This window comes from Sciurus carolinensis, unplaced genomic scaffold, assembly GCF_902686445.1.
Source record: "Sciurus carolinensis unplaced genomic scaffold, mSciCar1.2, whole genome shotgun sequence".
NCBI lineage: Eukaryota > Metazoa > Chordata > Mammalia > Rodentia > Sciuridae > Sciurus > Sciurus carolinensis.
In genome coordinates, this window is record NW_025920126.1 from 2,261,113 (window position 1) to 2,269,940 (window position 8,828).

The window sequence follows — 8,828 nt, forward strand, 5'->3', positions numbered from 1 at the left end:
TTTTAATATCTGTTGTGCCATGACTACAGAGTATCCAGCTATCCATTGGTCATTGCCCATGAGCTTGCTTCTGTCAGTAAAGAGGTTCCAGTTTATCTCAGTGATAGACTAATCAAGCCTATCCAACTTGCTGAAGAGTCTCCAAGATCTCTGAGTCATCATGTTGTACTGGTCCATTATCATCTGATGGAAACAGGATTCCTTGATTTAAGGTAGACATGATTTGTTTTAAAGTTGACATTTGGAATGTCAAATGGGATGGTCTGGAATCTCCTTACACTCCCAATAGTCAGTTAACATCCACCCTTCTGTTTCAGCAGGACAGGACTTGATGATGTACAAATGCACTCATGAATTGACTGTGGGTTTCTCAACTTCTTGTGGTAAATCACAAGTGCCAATCACAACCAAAAGGAAAGAGGACCCACATTTTACTGTGTGTTAAATCTGTTCTGACACATAAATTACTGATCACAGTTTGTCTTCAATGTGTGTAAGAGAACTTTAAGGACTGCACCTTGTATCTCATTTATATAGATTCTTAACACCTTTTATGTGTCAGGCAGGTTTAGGGCAGGGCCTGTCATGAGGCTTTGTTTTAACTTCTCAAAGGTGGTTTGGAATTCTGGTGTACAAGTCTGATGTTTTATTTGTTCCTTTTAAGGACTCATATAGAATTTTACCTATTAGTGTAAAATTAGGGGTCTTAATATGGCAGTATCTGACATTTTATGTCAGATTTTTTATTGCTATGACTAAAATTCTGTACAAGAGGAATTTTAGAGGATGAAAAGATTATTTGCGGTTTACAGTTTTAGATATCTCAGTGCAGAGATGGCTGACTCCATTCCTCAGGGCCTGGGAATAGTCAGAACATCATGGCAGGAGAGTGTGGTGGCTGAAAGCACCTGGGAATATGGTTCAGGAAACAGGAAGTGCTGTATTCATCAAGGAAAAATATAAACCCCAAAGGCATACCCCCAGGGGACATATCTCCTCCTGCCAAACCCTGCTTGCCTAGTTACCACTCAGCCCCTACCAGAGGATTAATGCACTGAATAGGTAAAACTCTCATGACCTAATTATTTCACATCTAAACCTTCTTGCATTGTCTCATGCATGAACTTTTGGGGAACAACAAACATCTAAACCATAACACTGACATTTCCAGGAACCCATGTACCTGTTTCAGGTTCCTGACTTCTGTAAGGCTAAAGATAGCCTGCTTTACATCTGATATCAAAATTCAGGTTTATTGTCTAATCTGGAATCCCAGATAGGTGACTTGTTACAAAATGTAGTAATTTTAGTGGACACCTCCACATGAGGTGTGGTTGTTTAATGCAGCAATATAGAATTTGAAAATCTGAGTTCATAGTAGGGGTTGATTATAAGCAGATCATCCTCACACTGTAAAAAGATTTCTTTAACCATCCATAATCCTAATAGTTAACACTTTTGATAGACTTTGATTAAACAAATTACAAAAGATTTTTAAATCCCTGATGGAGAACAACACAGCAACACTGGAAGGTTACTTTTGTATTGACATCCTGTCATTCAAAAGTGGTGATTAGGAATTCCTTATCAGAGGGATGCAAAAAACTTATTTCTTAAATTTAGCAAGTTGAACCAGCCATAGTTGCCTACTATTATCATTAGTAAGGTATATATATATTAGGTACTATGGAATGAATATCTGACACAATTTTCTTTGTAGCTCTCAGATCTTGCCCAAATTAGTATTTATCAGTAGATTTTTTTTATTTCTTTTTTTAAACAGACAGGATTTTGGTATTGCAGGATATTTGTCAAAGCCAACTAAATCCATCTTTTAAGAAATTGTCCACAAAGACTTCATCTCTATTAGTACTTCTCTCTTCAGGGATACTGTTTCTTCAGGGGGTTGGGAATGAGGTTACTGCCATGTTAAACAAAATCTTGTTTGAGATAATATCGATCATCTTTTTCATGGTCACTTTGACCCAAATAGCCTTATTTACTTTTTTTTTAAGCCAGGGATTGTATCTAGGGGAGCTTAACCACTTAACCACATCTCTAGTACTTTTTATTTTTGATTTTTATTTTGAGACAGGGTCTCACTAAGTTGCTTTGGGTCTTGCTATGATGATGAGGGTGGGACTAAATTTACAATCCTCCTGCATCAAGCTCCCAAAGAGCTGGGATTACAGGTATGTACCACTGTGCCTGGCTCAGTAGTGTTTTTTTTTTAAAGCTCAATCCCAAATTGATTTATAAGTTTTAAAATATTGAATAATTTTATTTTTCTTTACATGAAAAATTTTTGCTTTAATGAATAAAAAGTTGACTTTTACATATGTACACATGAAATATAAATATCATTTGACAAATATAATTTTGTTGTGTTCTTAACATGTTTTCATTACTCTTCAAATTTAGAATAATTGCCCTCTTCTGATAAACCTTTTAACATTTACAGGTTTTTTTTTGACTTTAATGTTTTTTTTTCTCCAAATTCCAAATCAAATAAACTTGGGTAAAACTTGAAATCTATTATTTACTGTGTGCTTCATAAAACATCATAAAAGATGAATACTATTATTGCTATCACCTTACTTTTGGTTTTATGAGTTGATATAAAAACTCTTCAAGTGATATGGATACATTTAATATGATCATAAAGGGTTGATGTTGAGGCACGGAAGATGGTGTATTATAGTGAGGCAGCATTTCTTTTTGCTCAATTAACCAGAACTCAAGCAGTAAAAATACTGCTTAAAGTAAAAAGACTGGAGTGGTGCTCTGTCTTAGCTGAACCAGAAACTGTTCAACTTACTAAATGGGTCTAAAAATAGTCACCCTGAGTTTATCAATTATCAGTGGACAGTCAAACCAGGAGCCATCTTGAGTATACACTACAGCTGCACCAATGGAATGTGGAAAACCATATCTGGGAGTTTATGGTTAGGCCTGTGTAAACCTACCTAAGTCAAGTAAAGACTTAACTGAACCTAAAAACCCAGGGAAAATCAGAAACTGAGTGCATTTTGCACTGGTGAACTCAAGTTGAAGTGTCTAGAGAACCCAACTGTTTCCAACCCTTTGACCCCTGTGGTTCACAGAAGCTCACAAGACCACCTACAAAAATCAGGAAGTTGATATGGTGGGTGTCAGGACACTTGACTCTCTACTCACCTGCCTGACTGATCCTTGGCACTGCCTATTCTTGGCACCCACCTGCTCTGGCATCTGTCCAGTTCCCAACACCCACCCATTCTGGTGCCCTTCCTGTTCCTGGTACCTATTGGGTATCTGATATAACCCTGTCTGATTGGTGCCTGTGATCCCAACCTGCCTGGGACCTCTGTCCCTCTGCTCCCAGTCTCCTGACCCCCTACACCTGACCTCACACCATGCTCCCACTTGAGCTAATAATTTTGCAGCTTGACAGTCTGTCTCATAGCCTGGTCTGACAGGCTGCCAGTTCCCTACCAGGCCTGCCTGACCAAGCCACCTTCTTTGCCATCTGACCCACAGGCTGATCCACTCAACCCTCCATTTCACCACCTGACCTGCCCAACCCATCACAGATTGACATCTACCAGGATTTAGAAGTATATTTATTGAACACTGCCAGCAACTCACTACACAATACAGCTACTGGGAATCCCACTAAAACTTAAGCCCTTGCAACCAGGAACTCCAAGCATGGGAGCTTTAATCACAGAACCCAATGGGGAGCATAACCTGGGAGTGGAATGGACAGCTCCTCTTATTCCACCCCTTACCAATCACCCAAGAAGGGAAGTTTAGAAGTCTTAAACACCAATTGGCCACTTGGTGAGCAACACAAAAAATAGGAAGGCCATGATAGCCCACATCCCATATTCCCATGCTTAGTTTATACCTGAAGAAAAAAGTTTGTTGTTTTGGTGTTTTGTTTTATTTGAATGTGTACTGATTAATTCACGAACAAGAACACACACACACATTTTTCTCCTCATTTATATAGCCTTCTTGTTGAAGGTTGTTATTTTTTAAGATTATTTATTTATCTTTTATTGTTTTACAGACTGCACCTTGATTCACCATACACAAATGGGGTACATAATTTTGTCTCCATGGTTGTAAAAAATGTAGACTCATACCATTCATGCAATCATATATGTACATAGGGAAATGATGTCTGTCTCATTTCACCATCTTTCATACCCCCTTCTCATTACCTTCTACACAATCCAAAGTCCCTCCATTCTTCTCTCACTCCCCACCCTCCAACCCCCATTATATATCATTCTCCACTTATCAAGGAAAACATTCAGCCTTTGGTTTTTTGGGGATTGGTTTATTTCACTTAGCATGATATTCTCCAATTCCATCCATTTATTTTAAATGCCATATTATTATTTTTTATGGCTGATTAATATTCCATTGTGTGTATATATCACAGTTTCTTTATCCATTCATCTGTTGTAGGGCATCTAGGTTGGTTCCACAATCTATCTATTGTGAATTGAGCTGCTGTATCATTAATTTTTCCACACCACTATCCTTGATGGACATAGATGCAAAAAATTCTTAATAAAATACGGGCAGAAATTTGGGTGCACTGGCACATGCCTGTAATCCAGTGGCTTGGGGGACAGAGGCAGGAGGATTGTGAGTTCAAAGCCAGTCTCAGCAAAAGTGAGGTGATAAGAAACTGAGTTAACCCTATTTCAGTAAAATACAAATTGTGGTTGGGTATGTGTCTCAGTGGTTAAGTGCCCCTGGGTTCAATCTCTGGTAACCAAAAAGAAAAATGCAATTATAATAACAGATTAAATAGATATTTCACCATGGTCAACTGGGTTTTATCACAGGGATGAAGGGTTGGTTCAACATACAGAAGTCAATAAATCTAACACATCATAAATAAAAGACAAGAACCACATAATTATCTCTATAGATGCAGAATAGACATTTGCCAATTTACAACATCTGCTCATGTTTAGAACACTGAAAAAACAAGGCATAGAGTAAATTTAACTCACCATTGTAAAATCTATATATGACAAACCCAAGGTCATCTTTATTCTAAACAGAGAAACTGAAATTGTTCCCTTTAAAAACAGGAACAAGAGAAAGATTACTTCTATTTATCACTTCTATTCAATATACTCCTTCAAATTTTAGCCAGAGGAACAGAAAGAAATAAAGGAAAAGAAAAGCTCAAACTATCTCTTTTTGCCAATAACATAATTCTATATGTAGAAGTTCCAAAAACCTCCACCAACAAGCTACTAGAATTCATGAATAAATTTAGAAAAGTAGTAGGATACAAAATTAATACCTATAAGTTGATTGAATTTCTATACATCATTGGTTAATCAGCTTTAAGAGAAATTAGAAAAACTATATAATTCACAATAGCCTCCAAAAGATGAAAAATTTAGAACCCAACCTATTTACAATGACCACACTATCAACAGTGCTTTACAGATTCAAGGAAATCCTCATCAAAATTTCTGTGATGGGGGCTGGAGATATAGCTCAGTTGGTAGAATGCTTGCCTTTTAAGCACAAGGCCCTGAGTTCATCCCCAGCACTGCAAAGAAAGAAAAAATTCTATGATGTCTTCATAGAAAAGAGGAAGTCATAAAATTTATTAGTAAAAATAAGAGGCCCAGAATAGCTGAAGACATTCTTGTCTAGGAGTAGAAAGCCTGAAACATCACAATACCAGACCTTAGATTATACTGCAGAGCTATAGTAACAACAACAAAAAAAATAACATAGTATTGGCACCAAAGTAGGCAAAAAAGCCAATGAAACAGAATAGAAGACACAGAAAAACCCACATAAATACAGTAATCTCATGTTAAGCAAAGGTGTTAAAATACACACTGGAGAAAACATAGCCTCTTCAACAAATGTTGCTGGGAAAAATGGAAGTCCACATGTAATAGAATAAAAATTAATTCATATTTCTCACCCTGCATGAAAATCAAATCTCAGTAGATCAAAGACCTAGAAATTTTACCAGAAGCCCAGTAACTGTTAGAAGAAAAGGTAGACCCAGAATTCCAACACATTCGCAAAGGAACTGCTTTCTTCACAGCAAAAGAAACAAACAATAGCATGAAGAGAGAAACTACAGAATGGGAGAAAATCTTTCCCACCTCCATATGTTGTTAATATCTAGGACAAGCAAAACATCTAAAAACAGAATTTTTTTTTAAATTAGCAAAGGGGTAAAAGAAACTGAAGAGACCCTTCCCAAAAGAATAAATATGATCAACAAATATTTGATAAAATGTTCAACATCTCTAGATATTAGAGAAAAAAATTAAAACTACACTGACATTCCATCACACTCCAGACAGAATGGCAAATATCAAGAATACTAATAAAATATTCATGAGGATGCGGGAAAAAAGGAATGCTCATACATTGTCAGTGGGATTGCAGATTGTTTCAACTCCTCTGGAAAGCAGTATGCAGATTCCTCAAGGAATGGAACCACCATTTAACTGAATTATCTCGCTGCTCAGTATATATCCAAAGGATTTAAAATGAGCATAATACAGTGAGACAGCCACATTAATGTTTATTAGGAGCACAATTCACAGTAGTTAAATTATGAAACCAACCTAGGTACCCTTCAACAGATCTATTGATAAAGAAATTGTGGTACATATACACAATGGAATATTAATCCACCATAAAGAACAATGACTTTTTGACTTTTGCAGGGAAAGGATGGATCTGGAGAATAATATGCTAAGTGAAATAAGGCAATCCCCAAAAATCAAAGGTGAAGTGTTTTTGCTGATTATGTGACAACTAAACCACATAAAGTGGGGGAGGATAAGAATAGAAGTTTAGTAAAGTAGACAATACTGAACAAAAGGAGGAAGTGGGATAGAATTAGAAAAGACAATAAATCAGGCATAATTCTTCTATGTACACATATAAAAATATCTTAGTGAATTCCATTATCATGCCCACCCACAAGAATAGAATCCTAATTAGAATAAGACATAACCCTTTCTTGTATAATTTTATCAAATGAATTCTACTGCCATGTAGAACTTAGAACCAATATTTATTTTCAAAAATAACAGTTCTTTGAAAAATCTAGTTATGATTATCCTCATAAATATCATATCATAATATATATATATATCAAAACTTAATTGCATGAATATGTATAGTTTTTATTTATTTATTTTTTTGGCGGTGCTGGGGATTGAACCCAGGGCCTTGTGCTTGCAAGGTAAGCACTCTATCAACTGAGTTATATTCCCAACCCTATAATTTTTATTTTATATTTTGAAAATAAGTTTGAATTAAAAGGAACAAAAATAAAAAAAACCCAATATCCAAACAGAATTGTTGTTGCTATTTGATATTTTAATAGCATACATGAAATACCACAAAATATTTGAACGCTTCAGCTCCCAGCTGACCCTGAGGAAGGCAGAGGCCACCACCCAGGACAGCTCCCCCTCGCCGGGCCTTTCCACTCTAGCCCGCAAATCCCCTCGCCTTCTCCACCTCTGGGATCCGTTATCCTGGGGCGAAATGGGAGTAGGCCCGGGGAGGGTGGTTGCTGCTAAGGAGCCGCAGTCTCTATCAAGATGATAGAGGTACTGACAACAACTGACTCTCAGAAACTGCTACACCAGCTGAATACCCTGTTGGAACAGGAGTCCAGAAGTTAGCCAAATGTCTGTGGCTTGAGGCTAATTTAGTCTGCACACGATAATGGCCTCAGAATGACTGTAAGACTGAGGGACTTTGAAGTAAAAGATCTTCTTAGTCTAACTCAGTTCTTTGGCTTCGACACGGAGACATATTTTCTAGCTGTGAATTTGCTGGACAGATTCCTGTCTAAAATGAAGGTACAGCCCAAGCACCTTGGGTGTGTTGGACTGAGCTGCTTTTATTTGGCTGTAAAATCAATAGAAGAAGAAAGGAATGTCCCATTGGCAACTGATTTGATCTAAATAAGTCAATATATGTTCACAGTTTCAGATCTGATGAGAATGGAAAAGATTGTATTGGAGAAGGTGTGTTGGAAATTTAAAGGTACTACTGCCTTTCAATTTCTACAATTCTATTATTCACTCATCCAAGAGAACTTTCCATTTGAAAGGAGAAATAGCCTTAATTTTGAAAGACTGGAAGCTCAACTTAAGGCTTGTCATTGCAGGATCATATTTTCTAAAGCAAAGCCTTCTGTGTTGACTTTCTCTATCATAGCTTTGGAGATCCAAGCACAGAACTGCATAGAGTTAACAGAAGGAGTAGAATGTCTTCAGAAACTTTCCAAGATACATGGCAGAGATTTGATCTTCTGGCAGGAGCTTGTATCCAAGTGTTTAACTGAATATTCATCAAACAAGTGTTCCAAACCAAATGTTCAGAAGTTGAAATGGATCGTTTCTGGGTGTACTGCATGGCAACTGAAGCATAGTTACTATAGAATAACTCACCTTCCAACAATTCCTGAAACAGTTCCTTAACTTGCAAATTTGGTTGTTATTCTTCATGTAGAGAAATTTTTCCAATGATATAATTTTCTTCTACAATTGAAAAATTGCAATATTATTTTCAAACAAAATAGAGTTGGAATAGCAAAGGGAAAAATGACACTGACTTAGTCAGCTAATATTTAAAGGCATTTACTACACATACAAAGCAACACCCTTAGACAAAGAAATTATCCAACCCCTGATAGGTTTGTTTCATTTAATGATGATTTAATAACCATTTAAATTGTCAGCTTAGAAAATAGCATTAATAGCCCAAATAGCACTGAAATAGGACATGTTTTCCTATCATCTTGCAATATGTAGGAT

General features: G+C 36.6%; 1 pseudogene; it reads left to right on the forward strand.

Annotated features, from left to right (window-relative positions):
- The first annotated feature begins 7,468 nt into the window (after positions 1–7,468).
- Positions 7,469–8,620, forward strand: LOC124973949 (cyclin-G1-like; annotated as a pseudogene).
- The last annotated feature ends 208 nt before the right edge of the window (positions 8,621–8,828 follow it).